This window comes from Melozone crissalis, unplaced genomic scaffold, assembly GCF_028551555.1.
Source record: "Melozone crissalis strain CALT ecotype California unplaced genomic scaffold, PUWL_Pcris_2 ptg000140l_1, whole genome shotgun sequence".
NCBI lineage: Eukaryota > Metazoa > Chordata > Aves > Passeriformes > Passerellidae > Melozone > Melozone crissalis.
In genome coordinates this window covers 386637-404610 of record NW_026535913.1, presented here as the reverse complement: position 1 = coordinate 404610, position 17974 = coordinate 386637, and positions in this window count along the sequence as shown.

Genomic DNA, 17974 nt, shown 5'->3' with positions numbered 1-17974 from the left:
TGGTGCAGATGGAAATAGAAAAAGGGGTGGATAATGTTGAAGATTGCATGCAAGATGTTTTCCATTAACATCTGTATGGCAGATTACCTTTGTCAAGTAGGCAGTTTGCTTTATCTTTCTCTTTGAGTGACCACATTCACACCTCCCTCGGGAGGGGACATCTGCTGATAACAGACTATTGAATGTCACTGCATGACTAATAAGAACTATAACATCCCATTGTGAGATGTTCTGCCCAGAGCGAGGAGCCAAGCATTGCTACCCAGATATAATCCAGAGGTTTTTGAGACACCGGCATGGCTTTCTCCATGGGATTCCCCAGAGGAACAGCGGCTGTCTCTTCTCCTACTGGATCTTCAGAAGAAGAATACATCCTTCTCTACAGATCCCCCTTGCTCCAACAGAACCACAAATGATACTTCAGGAAGTCTGCGGTCACATTTTCAATTGGACTGTCACCAACACTGTGACCCACAGGGCGTCAGGTTGGGTTCTGACTCTGTCAGTGTTGTTCTGGTGTACTGCATTGTTTTATTTCATCCTTTAATTTTTTTCTTTTCCCCCTTAAAGAACTGTTATTTCCTGCTCCCATATATTTGCCTGAGAGCCCCTTAATTTAAAATTGATAGCAATTCGGAGGGGTGGGGAGGGTTTACATTCTCCATTTCAGGGGAGGCTCCTGCCTTCCTTAGCACACTCCTGTCTTTCCAAACCAAGTCACCAATGAACTCCTACCAAATTCGGTGAAACAAATTCCTTGGTAAATGCCGCCTGGCTTATTGCTTGAAACCTGGCTCCCCGGTTGCAGACGGGGCAAAGAGCTCCGGAGTGGAGTGACCACCCACTCCGTTCTCGCCGTAAATGTGGCCCCAATTCAATGGCTCAAAATCCGGATTTTGTCCTTAGGGGGGCGGGGGTGGGTGGTCTGGGGGCTGCCAGTACGCCTGCCCAGGGTATCGGTGGGCACTCAGACTTAGATCCTAGCCTCCCACGAGACACTGAACCGTTTGTGCTTGGTGAGGGAAGCAGCAAAAAGGTGAGTGAAGGCACACCAGAGGCATTGCCTCCAGTGCCTGGGGAACATGGAGGGCAATCACCGGATAACATGGTGAAGGTGACTGTTGCTGACAAAAATCCACCTTGTCCCTGTTGTGTGGTACCCGGGTAAACTCTGTGTTAAGCCTGATTGAACATCTAAAGGAGTCGCACTGGAAAAGGAGGGTTTGCTTTCGGTGTGCCAAGTGTGTAAAGGAAAACATTAACTATCATAGTGTTATTTGTCATTTTGCAAAATGCAGAGGTCCAGAAACTGAAAGGGTTCCAGCTGGAGAGTGGATCTGTGAAGTATGCGTCAGAGACTTCAGAACCAAAATTGGCCTGGGACAACACAAAAGATTGGCACACCCATTGATAAGAAACCAAGAAAGGATCATTACTTCCCAACTGAAAGAAACATCAAATCCAGGAGCCCACAAAAGATGCTGGACAAAAGAGGAGGAAGAACTGCTGATAAGACTGGAGGCACAGTTCGAGGGAAACAAAAACATTAATAAACCTATCGCCGAACACGTAACAACAGAAACAGCTAAGCAAATTAGTTACAAAAGAAGATTGCTGCCTAGGAAACCAACAGATGGAGCTGACAGAGGACCTGAGGTGAGTCATCACACCAGGAGAGCAGCTGAAGGCATGGGAATGGAACCTGGGTTGAGTCAGCAATCCCAGGCAAGAACCGTGGACAATGGACCTGGGGAGAACCATCCACCAGGGAGGCCAGCTGCCAGAGAGAAAACAATGGATAAATTAAGACGACGCCCTGATAAGGACAACCACCGCCAGAAACCAGCAGAGGGCCGGGCAGCTGCAGGCTCATTACCAAAAGACAGTCAAGGAACGCTTATCAGCTGGAGCAATTAACCACTTCCCCAGAGCCTTCAAGCAATTGATGGACGGCCAGGAGATGCTGACAATGATTAATCAGGCAGTGCAGGACTGCTTTGGATGCCTAGAATCAATAAGCCAGATAAGAACTGCTACACGTGGTAAAATGGGAAGGAGACCCAGGAGAAGCAACCAAGAAAGCCATTTCAGAGGTGGATGAAGGACAGAGTGATCAAAAAAGGTAATTACCTTTGCTTTCAGCATTTATTCCATCTTGACAGGGGGAAACTAGCAAAAATTATTTTGGATGACGTAGAGTGTTTGTCCTGGGATATATCATCCAGTGAAATTTACTCAGTATTTAAAGCCAGATGGGAAACACCTGGTACTTTTGCTGGCATCAGGGACTTTGAAATTAATGGGAAGGCAGACAACAGCGCCTTCAGAGACTTAATCACGGCCAAAGAAATTGAAAGATATGTGCAGGAAATGAGCAAGGGCTCAGCTCCAGGTCCAGATAGGGTTACTCTTGAGGACATCAAAAAGATGGATCCCAGGTATTCCTGGACGGCTGAGCTCTTCAACTTATGGTTAACATCTGGGGAGATCCCAGACATGGTGAGGGGGTGCAGAACTGTTTTGATTCCCAAATCTACAAAACCGGAACATTTAAAGGACATTAATAACTGGAGGCCTATCACAATCAATTCCATCTTGTTGAGACTGTTCTCCAGGATTGTAAAAGCAAGGCTGAGCAAAGCGTGCCCCCTCAACCCAAGGCAAAGAGGCTTTATTAGAGCAGCAGGATGCTCTGAAAACCTGAAACTCCTGCAAACTATACTTCAGACTGCCTAAAGTGAACACAGACCACTGGGTGTTGTATTTGTGGATATCGCCAAGGCTTTTGACACCATAAGCCATCATCACATCATACATGCTTTGCAGCTGAGGGGAGTGGATCCCCACATCATTGGCCTGATGAACAATATGTACAAAGACATCAATATGTATGTCACCACAAAAATGAACACACACACAGACAAAATCCAGATCCGGGTTGGAGTAAAGCAGGGTGACCCGCTGTCACCCCTTTTATTTAACCTGGCAATGGACCCCCTGTTGTGCAAGCTGGAAGAGAGTGGTAAAGGATTCCACCGAGGACAGAGTAGTATAACAGCAGTGGCATTCGCTGACGATCTGGTCTTGTTGAGCGACTCCTGGGAAAACATGAAAACAAATATCAATATATTAGAGACCTTCTGCGATTTCACCGTTCTCAAAACACAAGGGGAAAAGTGCCACAGCTTCTACATCAAGCCCACAAAAGACTCTTACACCTTCAATAACTGCACTGCATGGACCATCAACAGCGCACCCCTGAACATGATCAACCCCAGGGAATATGAGAAATACCTTGGCCTACACTTTGACCCCTGGACTGGGATAGCAAAAGCCAACCTCCCCACAAAACTAGAATTCTGGCTTGAATGAATTGATCAAGCTCCACTTAAACCTCTGCAAATACTTGATATCCTCAAAACATACACCATCCCTCGACTGACCTACCTGGCTGACCATACACAAATGAAACAGGGGCCCTTGAAGCCCTTGACCAGAAGATCCGAACAGCGGTCAAGGACTGACTGCAACTATCTCCGTGCACCTGCAGTGCCATCTTGTACTAGAGCACGAAGGACGGCGGTTTGGGCGTCACCAAGTTGGCGGGACTGATCCCCAGTGTACAGGCCCGGAGACTGCACTGGATTGCACAGTCCTCGGATGAAACAATGAAGGAGTTCCTAGAGAAAGATCAAATGGAACAACTGTATAAGAAATTGTGGATTCAAGCTGGAGGGGAAAGCGAGAAGATACCCTCAATTTGGGAAGCACTACTGGCGAATGAACCATCCAACAGTGCAGACACAACCTCGGAGTGGGAAGCACCGACCCTTAAAACTAAATTTCCTAAACCTTGTGATTGACGGAGAAAAGAATTCAAGAAATGGACCAAATTAGTATCCCAAGGCCGTGGAATTAAAAGCTTTGAAGGTGATAAAATTAGTAGTGATTGGCTCCAATACTATAGATGCATTCCTCACAGGAAACTTCTCACTACACTACAACTTAGGGACAACTTCTACCCCACAAGAGAATTTCTCTCCTGGGGTAGAGAGGAAAATTACATCAAGGCCTGTAGGCACTGTGATGCGGACAACGAAACCTGCGCCCTCATCCTCGGCTACTGCCCAGTGATTCAGGACGCTCTAATCAAGAGGCACAATCATATCTGTGAAAGGCTTATTGAGGAGGCAAAGAAGAGGGACTGGGTAGTGTTCAAAGAACCACCCATAAGGGAAACCATCAAGAAGCTGTACAAACCAGATCTGATATCTGTTAAGGACGGACGTGCATTCATCGTGAAAGTGACAGTATGATACGAAGCCTCCAAAACATCTCTGGAAGAAGTGGCTGCAGAGAAAGTTAACAAGTACAAACATTTGGAAACCAAGGTGCAAAGCCTCACCAACGCAAAGGACGTTGTTTCTATGGGCTTTCCCCTTGGAGCGTGGGGGAAATGGTACAAGGGGAACTTTGATCTTTTGTGTACACTTGGCCTCTCCAAATCGAGGCAAACGATGGTTGCAAAGACTTTATCCACAGAAGCACTCCTATCGTCTGTGGAGATTGTACATATGTTCACCAGTAGGGCCAGAAGATTACAGGATTCAGGGTAGTGAATTTTTGCATTTTTTGTACTTTGTAATGTTTTGTAGATTTTTATTGCTGTTTTAATATGTTGATTTTTGTATGCAATTTTTTTTTTTTTGTATCACTTTTACATTTTAATAAACTAGAGAGTAGCTAGGTTCGTAAGGAAGCCACAAGCCAGTTAGGTAGCTCATAGTGAGTAGGGACAAAGACTTTAATTCATAACGCATCAATTACCACCCGATTCAGACCAATTTACTGTATTTGAAACAATTTACCGGATTTGTCCAAGGTGGACGGGCCACCTTTATTTAACCCGGAAAAGGAACATATATTATTTATATGTGTTTGAAAAATAGCCAAATGCCTCGTCATCTAATTAGTGACGTGCATGAATGGATGCACGGATTCCCACTGTCCCTACCTACTATCCAGCGAAACCACAGCAAAGGGAACGGGCTTGGCAGGATCAGCGGGGAAAGAAGACCCTGTTGAGCTTGACTCTAGTCTGGCACTGTGAAGAGACATGAGAGGTGTAGAATAAGTGGGAGGCCGGGCATGCGCTCGGCAGTGCGGGGTGACCCGCCCGCTGGCGTCCCAGCCGTTGGTGAAATACCACTACTCTGATTGTTTTTTCACTTACCCGGTGAGGCGGGGGGGCAAACCCTGAGGGGGGCTCTCGCTTCTGGCGCCCACCCCCAGGGTGGCTAATGGCCACTCTATTGGATAGTGAACCCCCATCTCCCAGTCGCTCTATCGACTGATCTGCCTGCAGGCACAGGAATGAGGCTGAGCACTCAGACATCTCTTAGTGGGCAGCAGAGGGCACAGCCGCACAGCAGCCAGTCCTTTCAGGAGTCTTGGCAGCCACGGCAGGGCACGGAGGGGCTGCAGGGTGCTCATTTAACACAGCCAGGCTGCTCCGGGCACCTCCACCACCGACTCCAGGGACGGCACACTCAGCTGACGGCGCCCTCCCGCCGGGGGCAGCGGCACGGCCCCGGGTGACCAGGGGACATTCTGCTGGGAAAACACCTCTGCCAAGGGTGGCAGCACAGTCCTGAGGGCAGCAGGGCACTCCCTGGGCAGGTCACTCTCACCTGGGGAGGCTCCACGGCTCTGCCTGGTGGCCTCCTGGTGGGCTGTGCCTTCTGCACTCATCCTCTTCCCTCGCTCATCCAGCACAGCGTCTGCTCTCCCTGCTGCCTCCCCCAGTGCCCTGCTTTCTCCGTTAGCCTTGGTGGAGAGCCAGTGAATGCCCCATCCTTGGAAATATTCCAGCTTGGATGGGCTCTGAGCAACATAATGGAGTGAAAGATGCCTCTGCCCCCACCCCACAGGAGGCCCTGTGGTGTCAGCTACTGGAGTGGTCAGTGTCTCTTGTAGGATGCAATTCCCCCAGAGAGCAGAGAGAACACAAACACCACAGCTGGCAGGAACACCCTCCATGGAGATAGGAATATTCTGGATCAACAGGCTCAGGCTGCTGACTTTTGCCCCCTTGTAGATGGACACAAGTGTCTGAAGTTACTGAGAGCCAGGAGGCCCCACAGTGTCTCTGAGTCCCCTTGGTTCCCTGCGATCACACAGTGTCCCAGTGTCCCTTTGGTTCCATGAGGCCCCACAATGTCACAAGAATCCAGGGACACAACAAGGTTCTGGGGGATCCCAATGGATTGTTGGTTCCAACTGGCCTCACTGAGTCACAAGGGCCTCAGGATTCCTTGAGACTCCACAGTGCTACAGTGTCCCTTTGGTTCCACAAGCGACAGCTTCACAATGGTTCCTGAGCATCTTTAGGCACCAGTGTCTCAGAGCATCCCCTCAGTTCCATGAACTCCACAGTGTCACAATGTCGCCTTTGTTCCATTTAGTTCTGCAGTGTCACAAGGATTCCTGGAAAGAATGAGGCCCTGAGGTATCACAATGGATGGTTCCATGAAGTCCCAGAGTTTCACAGTCTCCTCTTGCTTCCATGGATTCTACAAGACCCTGGAGTGTCACAGGGCCCCTACAGTCCTATGAGTCTTCACAGTGTGACAATGTCCCCAGGAGACACTGCAGTGTGACAATGTCCCCAGGAGGCAGTGCAGTGTCACAGAGGAGCAGCACTGGAGTGGGCACAGCACCAGGGGAGGTTTGGCAGTGCTTCCATGTCTGTGACACAACAGTGGTGGCAACACCAACGTTCCCATCTCTAAGATAACACAGATGTTCAAGACCGAGCATTCCCCTGTCAGTGACACCCCAGTGGTGGCAACCTCAAAGTTCCCCTGTCTATGACATGACAGCAGTGGCAATACCAATGTGCCCCTGTCTATGACACCAAAGCAATTGCAAGCCCAGTGTTCCCCTCTCTGTGACACCACAGAGGTGGCACCCGCAGCATTCTCCTCTTTATGACAGCACCACAGTGGCAAGCCCAACATTGCCCTCTCAGTGACACTGCAGGGGTGGCAGCCCCAAATGCTCCCCTGTGACACCACAGCAGTGACTCCCCCAACATTCCCCTCTCTGTGATACCACTGAGTTGGCAGTTCCAGCATTGACTTCTGCAGGACATCACAGGGGCAGCAGCCCCAAGATTACCCTGTCTTTGAGCCCACAAGGATGGCAGCCCCAACATTCCTCTCTCTATGATACCACAACAGTGGGAGCCCCAGAATTCCCCTGTCTGTGGAACCCTAGCAGTGTCAGCCCCAACATTTCCCTCTCTGTGACATCATAGTTGTGGCAGCCCCAAGTCCCCCTCTCTGTGACACCAGAGCAGTAGAAGGCCCAGAGTTCCCTGTCTGTGACACCACAGCTTTGGCAGCCCCAACATTCTCCTCTCTATGACTCCACAGCAGAGGCAGCCCCAATGTTCTCCTCTCTATGACTCCACAGCAGAGGCAGCCCCCAGCCCCCAGCATTCTCATGTGTATGATACCATTGTGGGGGCAGCCACAACGTTCCTCTCTCTGTGACGCCTCAGTGGTGGCAGCCCCAGTTGTCCCTTCTATGACACTACAGCAGCAGCCACCCCAACATTCCCCTCTCCATGACACCTGAGCTGTGGCAGCCCCAGTGTTCCCCTCTCTGTGACACCACAGCTGTGGCAGTCCCGTTGTCTCGGTTTCTGCGACACCAAAGCGGTTGCTGCCCGAACGTTCCCCTCTCTGTGACACTGCAGCTGTGGCAGCAGAACTAAAACAGAAGCAGCAGCCGTGGAAGAACAGGGGAGCAGGGGAGGAGCAGAGAAGGAGCAGTGGAACAGTGGTAAATGAGCAGTGTTGGAGCAGCAGTGGAGCAGTGGTGGAGGAGCTGAGGAACCGTGCTGAAACTGCACCACACAGCTTTTGAACAGCAGTGGAGTGAGCATGGAAAAGGAGGAACAGTGGTGGCACAGGAACTACAGCCATGAAATTGTGGTGGCACAGGAGCTACAGCCATGGAACAGTGGTGGCACAGGAACTACAGCCATGGAACAGTGGTTACACAGGAACTACAGCCATGGAACAGTGGTGGCACAGGAACTGCAGCCGTGGAAAAGTGGTGGCACAGCCCCACAGCTGTGGAGCGGTGCCTGAGATGCTGAAGCTGTGGGACACAGAGCGGCTCCCAGCGCTGTGTCCTGCAGGAGCCGGTCCCGTACACACCAGAGCGATGCCCCTCTGGCTGAGCCAGAGCTGGGGGCACAGGTAGGAATTGCTGCTGGGCTGTGCAAGGCGTGGATCGAGTGCAATTAATGGTGACCTGGGCATTTGATCCTGCTCATTGTGGCTGCTTTTGTGCAGTCAGGACCATTCCAGTTCATCTGAAGTCATGAGTCATGAACTCAGGAGAAACTTGGGACATAAGGAATCAAAGTGCCTTCTGTCCTGCTGTCTTGGTTTGAAAGACAGGTGCCTGCTAAGGAAGGCAGGAGCCTCCCATGAAATGGAGAATGTGAACCCTCCCCCTCTGAATTGCTATAATTTTAAATTAAGGGGCTCTCAGGCAAAAAATAAAAAGTATAGGAGCCGGAAATAACAGTTATTTAATAGGGAAGAAAATAAAAGGATAAAATCAACAATGCAGTACAGTCAAACAACACTGACAGAGTCAGAACACAACCTGACACCCTGTTGGTCAGGCTGTTGGTAGCAATCCAATTGGAAATGTGGCTGCAGTCCTCCTGGAGTGGCAGGTGTGGTTCTGTTGGTGCAGGGGCTCCCGTAGAAAAGGGCGTAGTCTTTCTCTGAGGATCCAGTGGAGGAACAGGCAGCTGCTATTCCACTGGGAAATCCAGTGGAGAAGTTGTGCTGCTATTCCAGAATCTCCAGATTCTATCCAGTTAGGAATGCTTGGCTCTTCCCTCTGGGCAGAGAATCTCCCAATGGGATGCTGTAATTCTTATCAGCCATGCAGTGACATTCAATAGGCTGTTATCAGCAGATGCCTTCACCCCTGGAGGGAGGAGTGGTTGTGGAAGAGATAAGGAAAACTGCCATAGAGATGGCAAATAAAATCCATTTTGCCTTGCAATCTGGGACACCTGCAGAGGAAGACATCTTGGTAGAAGTTGAATGATTTCTGATTTGGGAACCAAAGTGGGTCAATTATTGGCCTGTGGTTTGTTCTCATCCAGAAAGATGTTCCAAAGTACTGCAATTTGGAAATAAAACCAGGAACGTGCTTCTTCATCTGGATATTGCATATGGACTATAGAGCTATTTGTGGTCAATATGATAAGAAAACAACTGGAAATCTTTTCTTGATTTCACTCTTTCTTCCAGTCTCTGGGATTAGGCCTCCAACACTCCCTGCAGGTCTTCTTTCCATAATCTGCTCCTCCGGAGTTGGGATGTGACAAATCAGCAGTGGGAAGAGGGAGGACAATGGACCATTACAACTGCAAACTCCGGTTTTTATAGTCTTTGGATTTCCAGTGCTTAGAAATTGTCATGTTTTCAACTGTCTGAACAAATCCCACATTTGTCACTTTTTCCGTGGCAGAAAACCTTCCTTTGGCCTTATTTAGGAACCGACCCTGGGAAACACCTCAGTGCAGATGCTTTTTTGTTGGTTTTGCTAAGAGATGACAAGAAAATGAGCACACAGGGCACGGATGAGAGAAAGGGAAGAAACAGTTCCTTTCTTTTCTCTTCCTTGTGGAAACTCTCCTTAAGAGGTTGTGCTCCAGCCGAAGACTTCCTGGGCCAAGGGCTGAGGGAAGCAATTCAGCTGAGGCAGTTGAGGCATCTCCTCCCTAGTCTGTAGCCCTGGGGCTGTGAGGGGACATGGGTGCCCCCCTTGCAGCCCTTGCAGCCCCTGGAATGGGGGATTCCTCCTGCCTCTGCCAGGTGCTCCTGGTCCTGGCGTTAGCCCTGGCCTGGCTGCTCCTGCTCTGAGCTCCCTGCCATGGTCATTGCTGGTGCTGGAAGCCAGGAGGGAGGGATTCAGTGCAAACCTGGGAGGCGCCAGTGGGCTCAGAGATGGCTGGAGGTGACAGTGACAGAGTGACGGGAGGTGCAGATGGACACAGGGGCAAGACAACACCCCAAAGAAAACCTCTTGGAAATTTGGGGGACTTTGAGTGTAAAATACACATGAACACAGACACACAGACAAAGAATACTGCAAAGCATTTCCCAGCTATCTTAAGTTGGACAGTGGGGCTGTATTCTATTCCTATCTGATGGGGCAGTTATCTTATGTTAATTGGGCAGTTTTCTTTATCTCTTTCACAACCCAACCTCCCTGCCAGGAGATATCTTTTGTTAATGGGCCATTGAGTGCCACTGCATGACTGATAAAATTCCATCATCCCATTGTGAGAAGCTCCCCCCAGAGGGAGGAGCCAAGCATTCCTACCTGGATATAATCAGAGGGCTGGAAGACCAGAGTCAGTCTTTTCCACTGGATTGCCAGAGGAAGACCAGGCCCAACACCACCACCACTGGATCTTCAGAGGAAAACCCCACTGTTCTGCAGGATCCCTGCCACTGCCACTGTGACCCACAGGGTGTCAGGTCGTATTCTGAATCTGTCAGTGTTTTTTCTTTGTACTATTGTGTTTATATTTTAATTTTCCTGCTAAATAGCTGTTATTCCTATTCCTATATCTGTTTCCTTAGAGCCCCATAATTTCAAAATTATAACTGTTCGGAAGGAGGTTGTTTACATTTTCCATTTCAAGGGAGGCTCTTGCCTTCCTTAGCAGACACCTGTCTATTCAAACCGAGACAATGCCCCAGGACACCCAGGCGGGTGAGGAGGAAGTCAGTGCCCCTTTCCCCCTTTCTCCTGCTCCATCTCCCAGCCCAGCACAGCCCCCAGCTGCAGGACAACCTCACTGCCAATGCCGTCTTGCCGGGGAAGCACTGGGGAGATCTCCTTCCCCTTCCTTTTGTCACAGAGGCAAATCTCATCCTCTCTTTGTCCTTCCTGCCCCAGACAAGGAGCTGAGGATGGAAACCAGGGCGGACAAATCCCCACAGCAGAACCTCGTGGAAGAGGCTGTTTTGCGCAGCTCCATGGCACAAGAATCCAATGGAGAGGAAAAGCCCTGGAGATCCCACAGGAAGAGGGGCTGCAAACCCAGCCCAGTGTGCTCTGAGGAGGAAAGACCCACCCTGGGCCAGGAAGGTGGACGGAACTTCAGCCAGAGCTCGGAGCTGGTGGTGCATGAGCAGCTTCACAATGGGGAGAATCCCTACAAGTGCTTGGAGTGTGGGAAGAGCTTCAGGCAGAGCAGCACCCTGATCCGCCATCAGGTGATCCACACCGGGCAATGGCCCTACAAGTGTGAGGAATGTAAGAAGGGCTTCAGCTGCAGCTCAGAACTCATCAGGAACCAACGCATCCACACTGGGGAGAGGCCCTACGAGTGTTCCCATTGTGGGAAGAGGTTTCGGATCAGCTCCCATCTCCTCCTGCATGAGCGGATTCACACTGAGGAGAGGCCCTTCCACTGCCCTGAGTGCGGGGAGGGATTCCAACACAACTCCCACCTCAGCATCCACCAGCGCACCCACACCGGGGAGAGGCCCTACCAATGTCCCCAGCGTGGGAAGAGCTTCTCAAACAGCTCTACCTTGTCCCGACACCAACAGAGGCACCGGTAAGGGAAGCCCTGCGTGTGCTCCAACTACAGGAGGAGCTTTGTGCACTGGTGCAGCTTCATCCCCCATGGGAGGACCCACATTGGTCAGAACACTGGTGACCCACATTCCCAGTGATCCATGTTGGGAGGAGACCTGGCTGGTTATCCTTTTGGCCCTAATTTTCTTCTGATTTGTCTTTATCACTTAAAAACACCTGAAACAGGACTAAAATGAAAGTAATTGATCAAGGATGTCTGAAGTCCCACCATTTAACAGGTATTTGAGGTGGAATTTATGGTTTGTGAACATTTGTTCTGTAGGATTTGTGGGTTCTTGGGGGATTTCAGCAAGTGTTCTCCATATCTTTGCACTCCAGAATTCCAGATAGATTGGTCTGTCACCTCAAAATGATTCAATCCCATTGAAAACACCTCAATTTTACCCCAAAATTGACCAATCCATGTCAAAATGCCTTATTCCCACCTAGGAAAAATTCAGTCCCATGACAAATCTACTTGATTCCACAGTGTCCAGGGTGAGAGGGGGTTGGAAGGAGATTGGGAGAAGTGGCATCCAAATTTGAGGGTGTGGGATTGGAATTGTGTGGGGCTGGGTGTGTGGCCTGTATTTTGATAGTAAATAAAACTTCCAGAATGACTGATTTCTGTCCCATTCATTTTTTGTCGGTTCCAGTTTGTTTTTCAGAGTGCCACCTTCGCAGCTGTTTGTGTTTGTGCCCTTCTTTCTCTCCTGCCTTTCTTTGCCTGCTCTGTTTCTCTCTCAGTGTCTCTCTTGACCCAGGGCAGCTCCCACCAAAGACCCTGCCCTGATTTATTTCCCACTCCCGGAGCTACAACAACCACAGGTGAAGCTATGAAGGCTGGTAGTGAAATGTCACTGTAAGATCGTGCTCCACTTGGAGCATCTTTTCCTGCCTGGGAATGGGAATTCCAGCCCCTGGCAGTGTGTGCCATGGATCCCAGAGGGGCATTCCCAAGGCTCCCAGGGTGCTGCTCCTGCCGTGCCTCCCAAGGAGCTCTGCAGGGCCAGTGGACAAGGTCCAGCAGCTCTGTTGGTTCTGCAGTGCCACAAGGGCCCCTGGGTCTATGAATGTCCTTACTGCCAACAGCGGTTCCTTGGTTCCCATGATGCCCTGCTGTGTCACCATGGATATTTGGTGCCATGAAGTTCTTCAGTGTCACAATGGCCTCCCTCACTCCATGAGCTTCCACAGTGTTACAATGTCTTCCTTGGATGGGCAGTGTTACCATGGGCCATTGGCTCCATGCAGGCCCGCTGGGTCACCATGGACTCCTTGGTTCCACGAGGTTCTGGGGGTGTCTCCATTGTCTCCTGGGATCCACAGTGTCACCATGGACCACTGGATCCACGTGGCCCTGCTGTGTCACCATGGCCCCTTGATTCCATGGGACCCCAGGGTCATAATTGACTCCTTGCTTCCACGTCACCTCCTCAGTGCCAAAATGGCCCCTTGGTTCCATGAGGAACAAAAAAGCTTTGTAGAAACTTTGAAAAATCAATACACCTGGGAACATCTGTTTGCATTCAAGAGAGAGGTAAAAGGTGAGGATGGCAGGAGCAGCTTCATCTGCAACAGAGATCCAGGGAAACAACAGGGACAGAGAATTCAGGTGCAAGACTCAGACAATTCTGCTCCCAGAGATCATTTCTGCTCACACTGTCCCTTGTAGAAAGGTGACATCATTCCAGGCAGTCTGGACTGAGCAGGTTGTTTCTGAGGTGGGTTTGTTTTTCAGGAAACCCACTCAGGGTTTTCCATTTGTTCTGGTTTGAAAGCAAAACCAGAGAGAGACTCGATGTCAGAAATACAATTTATTAGGAAAAAAAAATCAAAAATCATGCAATAATACATAAGAAAAAACACTGATAAAGTCAGAATATAACCTGTCACTCTCTTGGTCAGGGTGCTGATAGCAGTCCAGTTGGAATGGTGGCTGCAGTCCTCCTGGAGTGGCAGATGTGGTTATGTTGGAGCAGTGATCCTGTAGCAGGGTGTAGCCTACCTCTGAAGTTCCAGTGGAAATGGCAGCTGTTACTCTGAGGAATCCAGTGGAGAGGCAGCTTGTTTTGTCCCAAAGCCCAGATAATATCCAGGGGGGCATGCTTAGCTCTTCCTCCCTGGGTGGAGCATCTCACAATGGGCTGATATCATTCTATGAGTCATGAGGTGGGTCCATTAAACAGAAATGGCTCCTGGAGGGCATTATCTCTGAGTCATGCAGAAAGGCATTGATAGGCCTATTAACAGGAGATAAGGAATAAAACAATACCCCTCCTGTTTCAACAGCTCTTGAGGATGGGAATAGAGTACATCTTTATATTGTAACCTAGGTCATCTCTCACCAATGGAAGGGTAGGACCGAATAACTTCATATTTGGTGTCATTTTGTGCTCTGCTGGGAGTTTCCCGAGGGCTGGTAGTGCTGTTGGCTTCAGGAACAGTTTGGGTAATGGCTGTAGCACTGAGGGTTGGGTAAAAAACCAGAACAGTATTCTTGTATTTATAGTCTTTTGTTACATGTCCAGTTTTCCTGCAGTTATAACAGTTTCCACTGCCTTTATTACATTCTGTATTGTGGGGAAGCACATTTGCTGCAACCAGCATTTCAATTGCACCCTGGCTGGCGGCCTTGGCTAGGCTGGAGTCACGGTCTGAGACCGCTTGGAATATGCAAGCATCAACCATCTGAGCAATGGTAGGCTCAGGGTCAAGGGGGAGGCTGTGAAGAACCTTTCTGCAGTCAATACTGGCATTATAGAAAGCTAATTTGCTAATAAGATCATCCTGGACCTTTTGATCATCTACCTGTTTTTCCAGGGCTTTCATAAGGTGCTTTATGAACTTGATATAGTTCTCATCCGGGCCCTGGTGAATGTCAGTGAAGTCAGTGTGGGGTGTAGAATTATCAGGTGTTTGGAGGAGGGTGGACCATGCAGCGCCTTTGAGATCTTCCAGTATTGACTGGGGGAAGACTTCAGCCTGATACTGCAGTCTAGTATAGTCTCCTTCCCTGGTAATGCGGTCCATTGTGAGGTGTTGTCGCCCTTCTTCCTCAACATAACCTTTTGGTAACTCATGAACTTTTTTTATCCAAACTCCTTTCCAGAAAATAAATTCATCGGGTGACAATATAATTTTCATACACCATTTTAAATTTTGTGATACCATTGTGTGGGCAGTAAATGGCACGTCCAGCAAATTGTTAAAATAGGGAGAACCCCTCCCATAATCCTTGGCAGCCTTTACTAAGTCATTCATTTCCCTATGGAGGTAGGGAATCCAAGATTCAGGTGGCACCTGTGCAGTATAAGCAGGGGCCAAAACCTAAATGGGAATCTATTCCCTATGGATTCCCAGGGGCCAAAGCCTAAATGGGAATCTATTCCCTATGGATTCCCATTTAGGTTTTGGCCCCTGCTTATACTGCACACCACCTGAATCTTGGATATCACCTCCCAGTCCCCCTCCTTTGCAGCTTTTCTCCGCATCCTCTGCCAAGAATCCTTGGGCTCATCCTCACTCTCAGATAAGCTATCACTCTTTTCCTCTGTAGAGGAGGCAGGTCTGCTGGCAGAGGCGCAGGCCTTTCTGCTGACCGGCAATGCCTGGCGTTGAAGGCCTTTGGTAGCCAAAATGGCTTCCTTCCAGTTGGCCCCATGTCCGGTTCCAGTGATGTGGGAACTGGAAGAAGCTGGACTGGAGAAGGGGTCTGGAAGTGGAGAGGTGGAGCCTGCGCCGGGGAGGAGCTTTCTGATGACAGGGGAGGGACCCAATGCAGCGGTGGAATTCAACATTAAGGTGAGACTCGTCACAGAGGAGGCACCTGAAGCAAAGGTGGGAAATGGGGATGAAGGTGGGAGGGAATCTAAAATGGCGGTCGCTCTAACAGGAGTATTGCCGTCTTGTGATTTATAGGAAGGAGGATTAGAACTAGGGAATGAAGGAATGTGGGTGAGGGAATATGTCAAGGCAGTATGGCCACTACCACCCTGAGGAGAGGACAGAAAAGGAGGGGAGATGGCAGACAGCAGATGGCTTGTCTGTGCCAAAGGGCGGGCGCCATCTCCCATCCTGTTCTCAGGGAACCTGGGTTCAGGAACGTGAAGGGCGGGTTGAATAAACCAGGGAAAAGGGTTGGAACCATGAACTCTTTAAATGATCCTATAAATTGAATGAAACAACAGATAAAATTTCCCAACTTTTAAAACCCCTTGTGTTTGTAAAATATAAAACTTTTCCCCGACAGCATCCCAAAATGATAACTGATAGACAGAATCAACAGAGATATCAGGAAGCTCCTCAAATAACCATGAACAATCCCTTTTAAACTCCCTTCAGAAATATAACTCCCCTCTAAATTTAAAACTCTCCAAAACTTAACAAAAACATCCTTTTCAGCTTGGGAATGAGTATTTCCCGTAGCTGCCCCCAATGGAAGAGGGAATGCACACCCACAGGAACAGAAAATCAGACGCCCAAACCCCTGGGAGCTCACTGCCACTCAGTCACTCACTCTCAGTCTCACAGGCACAATCTCCAGCCAATGTGGGGCTTGTGGGGAACACCAGAGACAGCGTTCCCTTGCTTGTCCCCACCTGGCATCACTGCCTGCAGGGTTCTGTTCTAGCTGGAACCTGGGGACACTTTCTCAGTTGTGTCCCTGACAGGGATCTCTTCAAAGTACAAGAAACTTCAGGGTTTCAACAGAACTGAGTTCTTGAGGGTTCTGTGACATCACTGAGGGGATGGTGACATCACAGAGCTGGCTGTAACATCCCAGAGCTGGCTGTGACATCCCAGAGTAGGATGTGAAGCCATAGAGCAGAGTCTGCCATGAGAGAGGGTGGCTCTGTGGCATCAGGGAGTGGGTTGTGACATCACCAGGTAGCTGTGTAACATCACAGAGAAGGCTGTGACATCACAGAACAGATTGTGACATCACAGGGTGACTTTGTGACATCAGACTTCTGTGGCATCACAGCACTGCTGTATGACATCACAAGGGGACATAGAGTTGGTTCTGTGACATCACAGGGTCAGTGTGACATCACAGGGTCAGTGTGACATCACAAGGGCTGTGTGACATCACAGATGGCTGTGTGACATCACAGGGTCAGTGTGACATCACAGGGGCTGTGTGACATCACAGGGGCTGTGTGAGGTCACTGGGAAGGTCACTCTGCCCCGGCTCCCCTCACAGTTCTCCCCAGAGCAGTCCAACCCTGCTCGTGCACAGCGGGGTCCCCTGTCCCCCCGGGTCCCCCTGCCCCCGGCCCCGCAGCCTCCCCCAGAGGATGTTCCACGAGATCGACCCCCGAGCCTGACACGGGGTCGGGGGGCCGGGGCCCTGGGGGTGGCACAGGGGGAAAGGGACCCCCCGGCAGTGTCCCTGTGTCGTCCAGGGCCAGAGCCTGGACCAGGGCTCCTTCACCCTGTTATGAATGAGGGCTTGAGAGCGCTAAAAAAATCCCCAGCAAGGGAGCAGCAAAAACCAGATTTAATATTAACCAACAGCAGCACAAAGTTCCTTGGCAAGAGTCGCTCTGCTCCTGACTGGACTCTTCAGGCACACCAGGGAAACAAAGCAACAACAAAACCAAACAGAATCCAGGCAATCAAACCAGAAATTAACCCAGAACTGTCCCTCTGTGTGTGTGTGTGACACAAGGACAGTGAGGGCAAGGATCAAAGGAATATGGCCTAAAAGCTTAACAGAGCTCAAACTTAACAGGACTTAACTTATATCTTAACCTTAACTGATACTTTCAACTTCACAATTTAGCAAAAGAGCAGAGCGTAACAGCATTCAACCTAAATAAAACCTTTTGACTTTGCAATTTTACAAAGGAATAAAACTTTACAATATTTTGCTTAGTTTATAACTTACACTAAAGGTAGCAACTTAGCAAAAGAAAAACTCTTAGCAGCAATTAACTTCACTTAGGCCTTGTGATTTAACCTTCCCTACAGGCCTGACTGACTCAGCTATCCAAGGCGCTCAAACTCCTCAGAGAGCAGCATTTCTGCCACATTTCCCCAGCACAGGCACTCCTGTGTGCACACTGACACAAAGAGTCAGTGCAAGGCACCTGGGAGAAATTCCCCTGAGGGCAGGAAATGCTCCCTGTGGATCCTTTGGCATCTCCCCAGTGGGCAAAGGGTTGAGCCTGGAGGAGTGGGGGGATCGGCCCAGGCTCTGTCATTGTTCAGGATCCCCGAGTGCAGCAAACGGGAGAGTTCCCGGCTGGGAAAGGCCCCACCCAGAGGGAGTCAT